This window comes from Bos mutus, chromosome 2, assembly GCF_027580195.1.
Source record: "Bos mutus isolate GX-2022 chromosome 2, NWIPB_WYAK_1.1, whole genome shotgun sequence".
Lineage (NCBI taxonomy): Eukaryota > Metazoa > Chordata > Mammalia > Artiodactyla > Bovidae > Bos > Bos mutus.
Window position 1 is genome coordinate 130,967,633 of NC_091618.1, and position 15,297 is coordinate 130,982,929.

General features: G+C 44.5%; 1 protein-coding gene across 1 annotated transcript in view; it reads right to left on the reverse strand.

The window, feature by feature from the left end:
* Nucleotides 1-7,300, reverse strand: part of MAP3K2 (mitogen-activated protein kinase kinase kinase 2) — a 90,466-nt gene extending 83,166 nt beyond the window's left edge. Inside the window, exon 1 of the mRNA XM_070359768.1 lies at nucleotides 6,811-7,300. The gene's annotated coding sequence lies outside the window, so the exon portion shown is untranslated. The remainder of the gene's footprint in view (nucleotides 1-6,810) is intronic.
* Between the last annotated feature and the right edge of the window lie 7,997 nt (nucleotides 7,301-15,297).

Below are 15,297 nucleotides of genomic sequence, written 5' to 3' on the forward strand. Positions count from 1 at the left end.
CTGAGTTGGAGGCCGGGAGCTGCAACTACCGAGCCCACGAACCTCGAGGCTGTGCTCCACAACAAGAGTAACCACTGCAAGCAGCAGCCCAGGCACTGCAAGAAAAAGTAGTCCCCATGCAGCAAAAAAGACCCACCATAGCCAAAAAATAAATAAATCTTTTTAAAAAAAGAAATCAACTAGAGCAACTTTTTCAAATTCAGAAATGTTGAACTAGGGACTTCCTTCGTGGTCCAGTGGTTAAGAATCCACCTTGCAATGCAGGGGGTGCAGAGCGGATTCCTAGTTTGGGGGCTAAGATCCCACATGGTGTGGAGCAACTAAGCCAAAGCACAACAAGTACTGAGCCCGTGGACCACAACTTAAGAGTCCGTGTGCTACAAAGAAAGATCTCACATGACACAGCGAAGACCTGCACATACCTGCTATGTGCTAAGATAATGTTTTTTAAAAAATTACTGAAGTCACTTTGTCACAGTCAACTTCTAATTAATGGCAGATTTAAGACTGAAATCAGGCTTTCCATCTACTATCAGTGTTCAACAAACAGTATGAAATACAGTTTGCAGTCTGTGTATTCACTTCAGGAACGTTCTAGGCAAGAAACTCTTCAGGTACATCCCTGAGTAAACCTTCTAACCTTAAGGCAGTATGCAACAGTCCATAACTATGGGACAAAACTTTGAGATGCTGATTAATACACATTACATGATCTCAGAACACAAAATTAATCTACTCTTTCTCAAATCATGGGGAAAGATTTATAATGAAGGTATATGGTGGTTTGGGGGTGAAGTCAACTGAATGCAGTCAGGTACTGCTAACAGACTGGATGGTTAATGATACACCATCTCTCAAAGTAAATCTTTATCAACATCAAGGCTGAGCTAGCTACCTTCTACTTGTTTCATTTCCTTGTAATATCTAAACAAACAAGAAAGTTTGTAAATGTTCTTTGACATACTGTTTTTATATATTATGTCATATCATATAATAACTATTACTAATTTTACAAAGCAGTCAACAGGTCTAAAAATGCCTAAACTGATTTTAAAATGCATTAAAGCATCATATAAATCATGATATTAATCTCTCCGCAAAATTTAGTTGGAGAACATTGGTCTCATTCCTTTCATATTAAAACAAAAGAACAAAGTATTTTGAGTTAAAGCTCCATAAATATCATTAAAATGTAGCTAAGTCAGTCAAATTTAGGGTAATGACAAACTTATCAAACAATAATGATGATAATGAAACATCTTCAAGTCACAAATCTAAAATACAATATGAGTTGGGAGCATATAACTATTACTAAATAGCACAGAAAGAATTGAAATTTTATTTCGGCTTAGACTGCAGAACTGTTCTCTGAAAAGACTTTCAGAAATAATAAGTATTATCTCACATTCTCCCACTGATTCCTATTAATAATTTTCAGAAACTTTTCTACTACCTTGCCTCTGTGGTAGAGCTTTCCACAAATGCTTGATTTTCTCTGAGGGTACAGAAACATTTTATTGAACTTCCCCACCCTGTTCCACTAATGTAGCTGCCATCTTTTAAGAATCTGAGAACACTGAAGGAGGCCTCTTGTCAATTACCTATCCATGTAATAAACGTTTGGCAACAGGTATTGTGCTAGGCGTTGGGGCACCACAATCAACACAGCACTGCCTCTGTGCTTGAAGAGCTAATTTCTCCGCGGAGGACACAGAGACAACCGCGGGTGCCGTGCAGTCAGAGGGTGGCAGAGGCGAGGGTGGCAGAGGCGAACACAGGGCGCTCAATGGGAAGCCTGCCTGAGGCAGTGGCGCTGAGCAGGCACAATCTGGGAATTATTGAAAGAATGCTGATAAAATTGTATCTTAAACTACTCTTTTAATTTGTCACTATTAATTTATTAAAGTCCATACTAAATGACTAACTGTATAAATGGGGGGAAATTACCCTAGAAAAAACTTCCAAAGTTTATAAACTACAGAATGCTTTTTAAATTTATAGCACTATGAATCTCAAGCATAACATTCTTGAGCACTTACAAGAAAGGTGGTGGGCTAGTTATGGGAAGAACACCAAAGAAGAATCTATTCCTATCCTCCTGACATGTTTACGACCATGTTTACTAACAATCACTATGACATGAGAATACAGAGTGAAGTTAAAAAGTTTATAATCCTTGAACTTCATATAACAGTTGAATTAAGCCTAGGGTTTAGACCTTCTGATTCTCAATCCAGTTCTCCTTTGCATGACACCAGAAAACAGTTTTCTCAAAATATTCTTTAGTAAAGTAGCTCTCCTTTTATATTTCAGCTATTCCTGAGCAACAAATATTGGCTAAGACTTAAAAGAAACATATTATTTGAGGGAATTCCCTGATAGCCCAGTGATAGGGACTCCTCGACTTTACTGCCAAGGACTGAGGTTCAGTGATGACTAATATCTCACGAGCCACACAAGCCTCACAGTACAGCCAAAACACACACACACACACACACACTCCTTGAGAGAGTACAGGAAAAGACAGGAACTGAATTGTCCTCTGTTCTCTCAAGTCAGGTCTCTTTTTATTCATAACTGGCGATAACCTTGAATTCATTATTAAAAATACTTAAAAATCCCCCAAATCAAAACCTGATTAATACAGCTGCAAAATCAGAACCTGATTAATACAGCTACACAGAATATTTTTACAATTCCTGCGGTTCTGTTGCTGTCTACAGACCAACAAAAGATTGTTAGCATTGAAATTCAGAAGTCAGCTTGCCAACAGATGCAGCAATCAATATTACTATCTACTGAAAACTTAAAGATTACTGGAGAACACATGCCAGTTGCAGTGGGGAAAATATACCTCACCTAAAGAGGAGAGCTGAAGCTGAAACTCCAGTACTTTGGCCAGCTGATGCAAAGAACTGACTCGCTAGAAAAGACCCTGATGCTGGGAAAGACCGAAGGCAGGAGAAGGGGATGACAGAGGATGAGATGGTTGGATGGCATCATCAACTCGATGGATAGGAGTTTGAGTAAACTCCAGGAGTTCGTGATGGACAGAGAAGCTTGGCATGCTGCAGTCCACGGGGTCAAAAAGAGTCGGACACGACTGAACTGACTGAAAGAGGAGAGTGAAAGAGCGGGTTTAAAACTCAACATTCAAAAAACTAAGATCATGGTATCTGGTCCCATCACTTCATAGCAAACAGATGGGAAAAAAGTGGAAACGGAGGCAGATTTTATTTTCTTGGGCTCCAAAATCACTGCAGAGGGTGACTGCAGCCACAAAATTAAGAGATGCTTGCTCCTTGGAAGGAAAGCTATGACAAACCTAGACAACATATTAAAAAGCAGAGACATCACTTTGCTGACAAAGGTCCATCTAGTCAAGGCTGTGGTCTTTCCCGTAATCATGTAGGGATGTGAGAGTTGAACCATAAAGAAGGCTCAGCGCCTAAGAACTGATGCTTTCAAACTGTGGTTCTGCAGAGGACTATTGAGAGTCCCTTGGACAGCAAGGAGATCAAACCAGTAAATCCTAAAGGAAATCAGCCCTGAATATTCATTGAAAGGACTGATGCTGAAGCTGAAACTCCAATACTTTAGCCACCTAATGGGAAGAGCTGACTCACTGGAAAAGACCCTGATGCTGGGAAAGACTGAGGGCAGCAGGAGAAGGGGGTAACAGAGGATGAGATGGTTGGATGGCATCACTGACTCAACGGACGTGAGTTTGAGCAAACTTAGGGAGATAGTGAAAGACAGGGAAGCCTGGAGTGTTGCAGTCCATGGAGTCGCAAAAACATGACTTAGCAACTGAACAACAACAACCCCCATAACCAAGTGATCAAACTCAGGATCACAAATAGGACTTAACAATATATGACCCCAATGGGGAGCAATATAAAGTACACAGAAACATTCAGTAGTTATTCTTGCCCAAAATATTTAACCTGAAACTAATGATTCTTTAAATCTAGCTTACAGTTAGCTAACGCAGGAGGCAAAGAGGAACATGCTAAATGACACCATGGGGGGGGGGGGGGGAATCAGACAAATCCAGAATGTGACTGGTTTTATAAGATAACTGGCTTGATCTCTTTTATTAAAAAAAAAATCCATTTTATAAAATAGAGAGATGATGGGACTTCCAAGGCATCCAGTGGTTAAAACTGTGCTTCCACAGCAGGGGCCATAGGTTCAATCCCTGGTTGGGAAACTAAGATCCCACATACTGTGTGGCATGGCCAAAAGATAAAAAAATAAATAAAATGGAGAGGTGATATTGTTTTAGACTGGAAGAGATCAAAGAGACTTCCAAATGTAGTGAATAAACCTTGATAGGATCCTGGTTTGGTGGGAGTAAGTATAAAAAGCCAAAAAAGATCTTTCCAGCACAAATGGGGAGATTTAAACATGGATGGATACTAGATTACATTAAGAAATTAACAATAAGAAACTATTAATCAGAAACTTAACAATAATATTTTGGCTGTGTAAGAAAATGTCCTTATCTTTGAAAATGCAATTTGGCATATTTAGGGGTAAAGTGTCATAGTGTCCACAGTTTAGTTTTCAAATAGTATAGCTAAAAATTCTTCCCACGTGGCTCAGTAGTAAAGAAGCTGCCTGCCAATGCGAGAGACACACAGGAGATAGTGATTCAATCCCTGGGTTGGGAAGATCCCCTGAAGGAGGAAATGGCAATCAATTTCAATATTCTTGCCTGGAAAATCCCATGGACAGAGCCCAGCGGACTACAGTCCATGGGGTGACAAAGACTGGGACCTGACTGAGTGACTGAGCACACAGGTACGCATGGCCAAAAATAATGTACACATTATGGCAAGATGCCAATAAGTCAATCTATAGGATTACTATATGGGTGTTTGATATTACCAAATTCCTGTGTACTTAAAACTGTTTCATAATAAAAAGCTGGGGCTGGGTTGGGGGGCAGGTGGGAGGGAGCTTAGCTCCAATTCTACAAGGAAAAATAAAATCAATCTGATACTAAAGCTGTGGGACTTGTCTAGAACCAAACACAATTCCATTTTAATACAGCATCTATTAAATATAGTTTACCCCTGTGGTAGCAATAAGGTAAACAAGGGAAGAAAGTTCCAATTAAAACACTTAAAAGACTGAGCCTACAATTAATCATAAAATTATTTACAATAAATCTTTAATAGTTATTTCTTTCAAGAGAGATTCATGGAGAGCATGACTAGATAACCATTCTATAATGATACTACATTCAACAAGACTCAACATATGTTTATATTTTAAGCAAACAACAAATTAATCTGTGAACCATCCACTTCTTAACTCTATAATTCAACTTTTTCTCTACAGACATTACAAAGACATTCAACTACAAATTTTCTTAAACCTGATAATACATTTAAAAAATTATAAAATACTACAATTTGGGGCATCAATAGATTTCTTAAACATTTACAACTAAACATGAAACTTAAGTTACTCAAGAGAATTTTATCAACACTTTCTTCTGCAAAGAGAAATGTAAAGGCTCTAACTTTAATCATAATCCAAGAAACAGAGTATAGGTCAATGCTAAAAGGAGAATTTCAGTTAGTTTTATAAATACTCATTAGTTTTCTACATAAATACGAAAGAAAACAATCACATCATTAAAAGATAACTTTGTGCAACTCTACACATTAAATTCTGGCACTCCACTCAGAGCTATTGCACAAGTTAATGCACAAATTACTAAGCATGTTGTCATTGCCACATAATCCAGAGACAAATTTTGCAATAAGGAAATCTCAAGCAAATAACCCAACTGTGAGTTCCCTGTATGCATCAAGAATAAATTGCACAAATTGTAACTTTTCAAGAAATACGGAGTTTAACTAAATCCATTTCTTCTTTTTGATAAGAGGGGAAATATTTTCTGTTCGGTCAGTTCCACCGCAAAAAAAGAAAAAGGTAAAGGTGCCTGGAGTCACCTTTTAAAAGTAATTTTTGGGGGGAAAGAATCAAGAAAATCATTTGGCTAGGCTGCAGGCAAAACACACTGAACAACCTACAATACGGGCATGTAAGCTCGATCTACTTTTGTAAATATTTAGATTTTACTCCCAAGAAAAAACTTTTCATGTTTTCTCATTTTCCTCACATATTTATTTTCGCAAGATCTGAACTAGAGAAATACACTTCTACAGAAAGGACATCATATTCGAACCAAGGCTTTCCCAGATTACCAAGCTGCGTGACCTTGGGCAAGTTCCTCAATCTGAGCCTCGATGTTTTCAACCGTAAAATGAAGACAGTATCACCTCACTGGGCTTCGAAGGTGAGGTGAGCGATGCACGGTAAGTACCGGGGGCGTAACAAGTGCTCGCTAAACGGTCCATAAAGAGAAAAGGGCATCAACCCTAACACTAGTGCACGACGATACAGCGGGGCAAAGACAAGCACTTTCTCGCTTCCTGCATGTAACATTTCTGCGTCTCCCAAGGACCAGGCGCAATCTTCCTTCCAAAACCCGGCGGAGTACGCGTCTTGACAGCTCCACCGCCCAGCGGTCTACTTCGCTCGGACCTGGACTTCGGGACTGGATGCAAGGGACCCAAGGTCCGCCCACCCCAAGCGAGGCAACAACCTAGCGAAATCTCCGCCCCAGGGGCTGCGCCCAGGCCGGTAACGGCCCCCTCCTCACGTCCGGCCCCCTCCCCGCTCCCCCACCCCTACCGCCACACATTTGTGCGGGCGCGCGCGCGCGCGCTCACACACACACAGACACACACACACACACACACACACACACACACACACACACGCACTTACCCGCCGCTCCGCGGGGACGTAGGGAGCCGCAGACCCACCCCTCCGCACCCGCGCGGCCTGTCACCGCGCCCCCCGGTCGAGGGAGGCTGCGGGCCCCCGGGGACCGGAGGGGCGCACGAGGAGTCGGGCGCGGGCCGGGGGCCAGGCCCGGCCTTCCTTCACATGGAGCCTGCGCCGGGCGCAGCGTGGACCGTGGCGGCCGGCCGGGGCCTCTCGGCGCCCCTCGTTCCTTCTCGCCGCCGCGGCCCCGAGGCCCGCGGGAAGCTGGGCAGAAAAGGAGGAAGCCGCGGGCCGGGTGCCGCCGAGGCCGGAGAAGGGGCGGGAGCGACGACTCCGCGGCTGGGAGCGCCGGGCCTCCCGGTAGTCGTCGTCGTCGCCGCTGCCGCTGCGGGCCGCAGGACCCCCGAACACCGCACCCAGCGACCGCACCACCCTCGTCGGGAGCCGCTGCTGAGGGCAGCCCGGCCGCCACTACACACGGACCCGTGACGTCGGGCGTAGCGCGGTGCACGTCACGGCCGGCTCTCTCGTGCGCACGCAGCCCTCCGCCTGTCGGGAGCGGAACCCGCCGGGAGCGCGCGCTCACCCAGAGCGCCGCGCGGAGGCCGAGGGGGAGCGAGTCCGCGCCTGCGCAGTGGCTGGCTGCGCCCACGCACGCCCGGTTGCACCCGCCGGCTCAGTAGTGCGGAGATTCCTGGCCTGCCAGGGCTGTTGCGCCACTTTGCCGATAGCTCGTGGCAGCCGGCTCCGGGCCTGTGCTCTCACGCACACACATGCACCTCAGTTCCCTTACGGGAGTCCTTGGCGCCGAGACGCCAAAACAAACCTCGAAAATGGTCTCCCGCGTGGGCTTCTGGCAGAGCGAGAGCAGCAGAGCAAGAAGAGGCTGCGACCCACTTCGAGTCCATAGCAAGTCGTTTGCAGGCGAAAAGATTTCGTTTTGGGATCTGGTTTCAGCATTTTTTCCTAAAAAACTTAAGAAATTTTTGTCGACCTGTCACCTGACCGTAAACCACTACCCTGGAGATCGGCCTTCTAAGTTTTACAGTTCACGGTTTACTTGTATGTATGCGAGGTCGGCCCAGCAATTACTTTTTAATTGTTAACAAATGTGGAAATCTCGGTGCAGGAAGATGAGTTGACACTCCACCCCCAGGACTTGTGACAGAGTCTAAAACCCAGTCGCTTTCACTGAGTCTTTTCTTCACTCCCCGTAGCCCCGCAGTACTAAGTACAAATTCCTCGCTTTAGCGTTGGAGGCCTCTGTCATGTGACTGACCTGCATTCTGCATTGTCTTTAGCCCAAACTACTATGACTGGTGGCTCAGAGGTTAAAGCGTCTGCCTGGAATTCAGGAGACCCGGGTTCGATCCCTGGGTCGGGAAGATACCCTGGAGAAGGAAATGGCAACCCACTCCAGTATTCTTGCCATGGAGAATCCCATGGAGGGAGGAGCCTGGTAGTCTACAGTCCACGGGGTCGCAAAGAGTCGGACACGACTGAGTGACTTCACTTTCACTTTCACTATGATCCAGAGAGTATCTCTCCTGCCCCATCTCTTGTTTCCTCAAATACCCCTTACAACTTCCTGCGCCATTTCTTCCCTCTTTAGTATCTGCGTGCTTTCTTGGTAGGTTATGGATCCCACCTGTTTCCTGCCTTTTCCAGACCTCATATCCACTCAAACAGTTGAAATAGGAGAGATGGGCATGGTGCCCACCCAGAGGTAAGCAGCTACCCAACTTGCTGCCCTGAAGAGCAGGGGAGATCGCACCTGTGGGGCAGGGACTGAGGGAAAGGGTGTTATGTAATAAAATATCTAGGTCCCCTTCGTGAAATTTTTATTGCAGGCACACTAGCGGTGTTGTCAAAGGAGCAAGAACAGAGATGTTCATTGGCAAGTTTTTGTAATGGTGAAGCCTGGAAATCTAAATGACTCCGACTGAGCGGATAAATAATGGTTCATTTGCTCTGCAGAGAATTAGGCGGCCACCACAAAGAAAGGCTAATGCTGGAGGACCTCAAAAATACAAAGCCTAATAGAAAAGCAGTTTGCTGCCACTAATTTAAAAAGTAGAGTACTTTTAAGCAGAAAACGGGTCTTTAAGATGGCTTTTGGTTCTAACATCCAAGCCTGATATACCACAGAAAAATAAAGGATCTCAATATACTTGGGCAGGATTTAAATCTTAAACTTTTATATTATTTTCCATGGTTCCTAGCAAGGCAATGGCACCCCACTCCAGTACTCTTGCCTGGAAAATCCCATGGACGGAGGAGCCTGGTAGGCTGCAGTCCGTGGGGTCGCTAAGAGTTCGATACGACTGAGCGACTTCACTTTCATTTTCACTTTCATGCATTGGAGAAGGAAATGGCAACCCACTCCAGTGTTCTTGCCTGGAGAATCTCAGGGACGGGGGAGCCTGATAGGCTGCCGTCCATGGGGTCGCACAGAGTCGGACACGACTGAAGCGACTTAGCAGCAGCAGCAGCAGCAGCCTGACCATATAGTACTCAATAAATTCTTGTTTACAAAATAATCTCAAGATGGAGATGGATTTTTCTTCATACCTCTACTCACTTTTTCTCTCCCTACCCTAACTGGGACTTCATCCATCATTTTCCACCACACGTGTATATTAATAAAAGCCTCTTTTTTTCTTTTTCTCCAGTCTCTTTTTACATTGGTGAGATACTTGCTTAGACCGTAAATCTCTGGCATGCTGGCTTATTTGGGGATATATGATTACAAATTCGTGAGCTTGGAATATTTTTTTTTTCAGCTGCAAGGAACAAAACAGCTTAAACAGTAATGTTTATTTTCTCACATAACAAAAATGCAAAATTGGGCTAGAGCTGTGAATTGTCATCTCTACAGTCAGAATATGACTGCCTCAGCTTCAGACATTATGACCTCTCATTCAGGAAAGGAGAGAAAGTCTTTGTCTTCTCACTCTCTAATAAACCTTTAATTTTAGAATAGTCTTAGATTTACAGAGAAGTTGAGAAGATAGTACAGAGAGTTCCTATATACCCCACAGCCAGTTTCCTCTTTAATTCATATCTTACATGAAAATGGTAATTTGTCACAATCAGGGAACCAATATTGATACAATATCATTAACTGAAGTCCATACTCGACTCAGATTTCCTTAGTTTTCACCTAATGTCCTTTTCTTGTTTCAGAATCCCATCCAGGATACCGCATTACACTTAGTCATCATGCCTCCTAGGCTCCTCTTGGCCATGACTTCTTTGTTTTTGATGACCTTGACAGTTCTGAGGAGTGCTTGTCAGGTGCTTTGAGGACTATCCCTTCGCTGTAGTGTGTCTGCTGTTTTTCTGGTGATTTGACCAGGGTTGTGGGTTTGGGGGATGTAGATCACTGAGGTAACATGTCATTCTCACCACAGCCTTATCAAGGACATTCCTGACCACATGGTTTATGGCTGTTGAGCTTGACCTTGATTGCCTGTTTGTGGTTTTATTTGTCAGGCTTCTTCACCTTCTTTCCATGCAGTACTCTCTGCAAAGAAATCACCCTTCTCACACCTGGAGAGTGGGGAGTTAGGCTCCATTCCCTGGAGTACAAAGTATCGACATGAATTCCATGGAATTCTTCTGCATGGGAGATGTGTCCCTTCTCCCTCAGTTACTTACTTATGGAATCATTTATTTATGTTACTATGGACTCATGGGTTTTATGTTATCTCTGGTTTAAAGAACCTCTTGTTGAAAGTGAAAGAGGAGAATGAAAAAGTGGGCTTAAAACTCAACATTCAGAAAACTAAGATCATGGCATCCAGTCCCATCACTTCATGGCAAATACATGGGGAAACAATGGAAACAGTGACAGACTTTATTTTCTGGGGCTCTAAAATCACTGCAGACGGTGACTGCAGCCATGAAACTAAAAGATGCTTACTCCTTGGAAGAAAAACTATGACCAACCTAGACAGCATATTAAAAAGCAGAGACATTACTTTGCCAACAAAGGTCCATCTAGTCAAAGCTATGATTTTTCCAGTAGTCATGTATGGATGTAAAAATTGGACTATAAAGAAAGCTGAGTGGAGAAGAATTGATGCTTTTGCACTGTGGTGTTGGAGAAGACTCTTGAGAGTCCCTTGAACTGCAAGGAGATCCAACCAGTCCATCCTAAAGGAAATCAGTCCTGAATATTCACTGGAAGGACTGATGCTGAAGCTAAAACTTCAGTACTTTGGCCACCTGATTCAAAGAACTGACTCACTGGAAAAGACCTGATGCTGGGAAAGATTGAAGGTGGGAGGAGAAGGGGACGACAGAGGATGAGATGGTTGGATGGCGTCACCGACTCAATGAACATGAATTTGAGTGAACTCCAGGAGTTGGTGATAGACAGGGAAACCTGGCGTGCTGCAGTCCATGGGGTCGCAAAGAGTCAGACACGACTGAGCGATTAAACTGAACCAATAATCCAATACCACATTATTTATTTTGTTCAAGTTACTCCAAGTTTGGGCATTAGGAACTCTTTCCATTGACTTTTGTCGCCCTTTGACATATCCCCATCATTGTGGGGTGTTTTCTTGTGTTGGTTTGTTTTGGGATGTTGAGTGTTTTTGTTTTGTTTTTACTTTTAGAGAACTCCCCTACTTTCTGGCCTTACCAGAGGTGCCAATTCATCTTGACTGTTTCCTGCCCCAGTCCTAGAGTCAGCCATTTCTCCAAGGAGCCCTGTTTCCTTTTATTGGGGAATGACATTAGAAACAAAGATCTGATGCTGAGTATATTTGGGATTCTCTTTTGAGGATGTCCTCACATCAGCTCTCCTGAGAAGGCTGCCTCTTTTGTTTTTGCAGCAGGATCTTCTAATGGTGGCCCCAAAGTCATCAGATTTTACCTGAGTACATAGTATCCCCGCCCCATAGTAAAGAGTCAATTTCCCAATCTCACTTGCAACTCATCATAGCTGGGTGACTAAGTACTGTCTAAAAGGAAATAAATGAAAATGTCTAGTCCAAGTACCTGCTTTCAGAGATCTTTCCTTAACAGACCACTGCTCTTGCCCCTCTGTCTTCATCCCTTCCTCCATCCTGGAATACCTCCTGGCCTTCTTGGAGAGTGAAAAACAGGAATGGTGGAGCTGGAAGCAGAGCCCTCTTCCCAGGGCTCTATACTTTCACAAGAGAGAAGAGTAAATACTTGTCGCCAGTAGATGAACCTACCCTACTCCTAAAAGCATCTCATTGGTAGGAGCTGGGCCTTGTGTCTGTGCCTGCAAAGGACTCAGCTTTACCACAAAGGGTTCAGCCCACAGGAGGCCCGCCCTGGGACTGGGAACACTGCCAGGCCATGTCTGGACAGAAACCTGGGTGAGGTTGCAAGGGAGTCGAGGAATGGATGGCTGTTGTGTAGTAGCCAATGGGGTGTACCTGAGAAGTGCTTGGAGAGTCAGGATGTGGAGAGCCAGAGCAGGACCCCTTAAGCTTATCTTATACTGTGTAAATGCTCTGTGGGAGATTTGTTATCCTTGTCATCCTCAGGGCAGCTGCGGTTGAAACTCAACTTTGCTGTTTTAAAAAACAAAACATTAACAAGGTAAATCTTCTGATAAAAAGTGCACAGTGCTTCCACGATCAAAGAAAACTCATTTCTGGGATTTCTGCTGTTTAGAATAGCCCTTTACGTTTTCTGAGTTTGGTGAAAGGGCATATGAAGGATTTCTAACAGAGGGATTATCTTGAATTTTCTGTGATCCTGATCATCTCCAATTCTTTCATTTATCTGTTGCTAATACGTACATTTCTTTAAAATTGTAGTATATTTCCTGTAATTAATAGAAAATGTTGAAAACACAAGGGGGAAAAGCCTCTAATTCATTGTGTAGCTCTGTTTCCATTCCATCTTTTCTCTATGTGTGGAGCTTTGTTGTAGGGGTGTTTTTTTTTTACTTTTAGATACATTTTTAGATAGTTTTTAAGTAATTTCACATGTAATTTTATGTCCTACTTTTTTCACTTACACAGCATAAGTAGTCTGACTTTATCTTCCCTTATACTTGCAAGCAAATTTGAACAGCTGGCATATATACTTAAAGTTTTACCTTTATTCTAACCTTTTTAATGAAAAATGTTCATAAAATGGATATATGTAGAGCCAGTGACAGCTTCTTGTGTACCATGGGACACATTAGAGATTTTTTTTTTGCGCTTAGTGTCTGAGCCGTGAGAGCAACCAGAGGAGATCCCAATGCTCAGCTAGATCTGAGAAGTGAAGCTCATACACATAACGACTGTCCCTTTTATATTCTGTTAGCCCTTGCCCAGCATGATCGAATTTTGCTTACAAGGTCAAAAGAATATTATGGATTACCATTGGGGGAGAATATCCTGTTTTGGAAAAGAACCCAGAGGTACTTAAATCCTATGTTTTATATGAGTTGGTGCATTCTAAGACTATCTAGTTAAAAGATATGCTTTTTTTTTTTTTGGCTGTACCTTGTGGCATGTGGGATCTAGTTCCCTGACCAGGGATCAAACCCAAGCCCCCTGCATTAGGAGCTCAGAATCTTAACCACAGGACCACCAGGGCAGTCTTATTAAGATATGCTCTTTTTTCTTTACTATATTTTTATTTGTTTATTTTTGGCTGTGTCGGGTCTTAGTTGCAGCAGTTGTGCACTCTGGCTTCTCTAGTTGCAGCTCGTGGGCTTAATTGCCCCAAGGCGTGTGGGGTCCTAAGTCCCCATCCAGGGATTGAACCTGAGAACACCGAGGAGGAGAAGAGGACAACAGAGGAAGAGATGGTTGGGTGACATCACCAACTCGATGGACATGAGTTTGAGCAAGCTCCGGGAGTTGGTGATGGACAGGGAAGCCTGGCGTGCAGCAGTCCATGGGGTCGCAAAGAGTCAGACATGACTGAGCTGAACTGAACGCTGTATTGGAAGGCAGATGGTTAACCACAGGACCACCAGGGAAGTCCCCCAAGATACGCTTTGAAAACATCAAGTTGTGTGGTCTTACCTGGTGTAGTGCAGTGGTTAAGATTCTGTGCTTCTAAGGCAGGGGACCCAGATTTGATCCCTGGTCAGGGAACTAGATCCTGCATGCTGCAACCAGGAGTTCGCATGCCACAACGAAGATTGAAGATGCTGGGACCCAGCACAGTCAAATAAATATTAAACAACAACAACAACACTGTGAACAATAATAATCATTTTTTAAGAAGGTGGCTGTTTGTTTGGGGCCTCCTGGTGGCCTCCACCACTGCAGCAGCCCCCAACCGAACCACTGCCCATGGGCTCCTCCTCCCTTCTGACTTGTCAACAAAACAAGGATTGGCTGCTTCTTCCCTTCCTCTGTTTTTATTAACACTGGCTTCTTATTTCTTTTCCGTTCCACTTTTTTCTTCTCTATCTACCTCTACCTCACTCTCCTTTATCAAATTTTATTAGTTATTTTTCATAAACATCCTATGAAGTAGGTTGCAGAATTAATACCTCATTCACCTATGAGGAAAAACTGTCAGAGAAAGGTTGGGCTGCACCAGGCCCCTGGGACATCTAATGGAGCAGCCCTGAACTAGAGTCTGCCTGTCCAGCCCTCTCTGCTCCTGATGTCTCACTTGGCTCCTTGATGCCAGCTCTCTCCATTTGCCTAATGCCCTGTGCCCCTCCCAGCACCAGGGCTCTGCTCTCCAGGTTCAGCCTCACCATTCCTGAAACCATGGTCCTTCTGTCCAAGCCTTCCCAGCCCCATCTCAGATCTGCTTTGCAGGACCCTAGGCCCCAATGGTATACCATCAAGTGGGTTGACACTAGCAGAGGTGAGTGAAGAGTTAGCCATATCCCTCCTTAAGGTTCACCATATCCCTCAACCCAGTGTGACATAGCTCCTTCCACAAGCGATTTCTGCAAGGCAAGTCACAAGGGTTGGTGTCCTTTCTTCAACTGGTTCTACACTATAGACCAGCCTGGCTGAAGCTGAGCAGAGAGAGCTCAGTGTCCCACTTGAGCCTTCAGGCCCTCCAGACTGCTCAGACCCGTCTCAGAGAGTGGGGCTCCCTGTGCCCTCAAATGGTAGTCATTCTGCAATGGCCAGGCCTGGTAGCTCGGGCCAGCCTGAACCATACAGAACACTGGAGTTGGCAGACACTGGTGTCTGCCTTCTCGGCCACTTCACTCAGCATCCTCATCTGAAGACGGGAAGGCATCCTGGCCCAGGGTTGTGGTGGACACAGTGGGTTAATGCATGTGAAAGCCACTGGGCAACAGCACTTGTCCCCACCTGCTGCCCGCAAGAAGCCCAGCATGCCCCTCCCTGGAGACTACAGAGCCAGCCGGCCCTTCGGAATGGAGAGCACCCAACAGAACCGGAAGGTGTAGTTATGGCCTCACGTTGTGAGTCACCACCTCTCGTTCCTGGAGTTCACACCAATGCTCAGGCCCTGATGAGCCAACTGGCCAGTCAGCCTGCAGCACAGAACAGGGTCTGTGCCAGG